We start from the raw sequence: 2,266 nt of genomic DNA on the forward strand, positions 1-2,266 counted from the left end.
ACAGGATTAAGAGTGGTTAACAACTGAGAAATTATAAGGAAAATGTCATTATTAGGTTAGAAAATACAGCATTCAGCAGAGCAAATTTCAAGAGTAAAGATATAGACACTTATGTTTCTGAACAAGCTGAATGGCACAGCTCAACACAATGTGAGTCAAAGAAGCAAGAAAAAAAGAAGGCAGGGGGCCACAAGAGGCAAAATATTTTATTCTAGTGTCACCCAAATTGACTGTGGAAGTACAAAGTTTCTACATTAAAAATGTTTATATAAATTATATGAACAGTAATTTTCATAAAAGTCAAAATGAAATGTTCTGCATAGGACAAAAGATATGCCTAAGCAACATATCATATTTGCAGAAGGCCACTGAATATCATGGGTACTAGTAACAAATGAAAAAGTGTAAGTTATGGCAGACTGAGCAAAGATTTCAGTCTGGTATTCTATAACCCCAAGACTATAAACTACTCTTACTATACAAAAGCTCTAATGACGTACAGAATCTTTTGTAGGAACACTTGTGCTTCTGGTTGGCACATTATCTACTCTTTAATATGTGAAAGTAATACAGAGAGTTGTGAGTGTTTGTGCAAAACTATTGGATTTACAAAAATGGCACAAAAGTGAATTCAACAGTCAACGCACATGCACACTTTATTCACATCTTCAGTGACAAAAGGTATTCTGAACACTATCGAACTGAATAAGAATAGTAGCTTCAACAACAGCTGTTAGTAAGCAATAGAGTCATGTAAGTTACACCAGAATGGGCAAATATTGCCCAAGTAAAATTCTATTGTTAAAGCTGAAACAGATTTAAGGCCTTTCAAGTTCAAGCATAGGGTACAAATCTTTTGGAGCCCCATCTATTTGTGTTTGAAACATGTGACCTTTCTTCTAACTTGTGGTCTTAAACTTCTGTTTTACAACACTCAAAAGGAAAATCCAGAAGAAATTAACGGTAGAGGTTATATGAAATAAGAGTAATATACGAAGCTATAATTAAAATATATTAAAGAAAGTCAATATTAAAACTGCGAAACTTGTTACTTGTTGGATCCAGCCCTACACTAGGAGTTAGGTAATATATACAATTATTCTCAAGTAGATTACTTTATGTTGCTCTAACATGTTCATCAGTGCACTGTTAAACTCATCAAAAACTCTACACATGTATATTCCCTTACAATAGCAGCACACACTACCGCTATCTGCAAAGCCATCACTCTCAAATGACTTAATGAGTAAAGGGAAATAAAAAGCAGAGGAGTAACATATTAAAGAGAAATAATGGGAATTAGAAGATTCATGCGGTTCAGCTCTTTTTAATCAGCTAACCAGCTTGCTAGCAACAAGAGATGGTTTCCATTGAGGAAGGTCCTGTGGAATGGGATGTAGTCACCAGTGACCTCTGTCTTATCTGGGGTTGCAGTAGGAAGTTGCTTGTTCTTCATTTTTGCTTTAGCCGTGTTGTAATCCCCAGAATCAAAATATTTTTACCCTTTTATGCAATCGTTTACTTAAAAAATCTGAACCTCCAGGATTTTGTCCCAGATGAGGATACCTTGCTTTTAACTTTTGCTTCTTCACCTTTCTCTGGACTAATCACTTTATCTTCCATTTCCTTCTGCTCCTCTGCGGAAGCTGCCTGGGGGACTTCCGCAGACATACTGCTCCCTCTGCGGACAAGAGGCTGAGAAGAGAAGTGCCTGAGACAATGAAATTTTTTTAATGTGTCACCTGGCATCATGGAATAGTGGCAGTCCTGTGTGATGTCCCTGCTGGTTTTTCCTTGGTTCTTGAATTCCAAATGTTTGAGAACCACTGTCATACAAGAACAGTTCAATCCTTACCTCACCCTTGGGGTCTTCCCTGTCTTTTAGGGCTCCCACTTTTCCTTTCTTTTAAAAAATATCAGGATATTTTCCCTGTAAAGTCGTTAAGTATATAAGTGCAGGACAATCGGTAAATATAAAAACTCACAAAGAAGAAAATAGTAATCTTCTATAGTCTCACTTCTCAAGTGAAAATAAATGTTGTCTAAGAGATGCCCTTCTATTTTGCTTTCTGAGTTTATCATTTAACTTTTTAACATTTTGTATAAGTTGTATGGTAATTTCATAATATCCTATCCTCCTCTTCCTATACAATTAAGTGCTGACTTGGTTTAGCTCCTGGGGTAAGCATTTACATGTATGAGCCACTTAATCCACAAACAACCTTGTAAAGTGGGTACTATTATTATTTCCTCTTTGTAACTGAGG

The 2,266-nt window shown here is 36.1% G+C and overlaps 1 pseudogene; it reads right to left on the bottom strand.

Moving 5' to 3' along the window:
* Positions 1-1,331: 1,331 nt before the first annotated feature.
* Positions 1,332-1,671, bottom strand: LOC129633911 (cAMP-regulated phosphoprotein 19-like; annotated as a pseudogene).
* Between the last annotated feature and the right edge of the window lie 595 nt (positions 1,672-2,266).

The sequence above is a fragment of the Bubalus kerabau genome, chromosome 19, assembly GCF_029407905.1.
Source record: "Bubalus kerabau isolate K-KA32 ecotype Philippines breed swamp buffalo chromosome 19, PCC_UOA_SB_1v2, whole genome shotgun sequence".
Classification (NCBI taxonomy): Eukaryota; Metazoa; Chordata; class Mammalia; order Artiodactyla; family Bovidae; genus Bubalus; species Bubalus kerabau.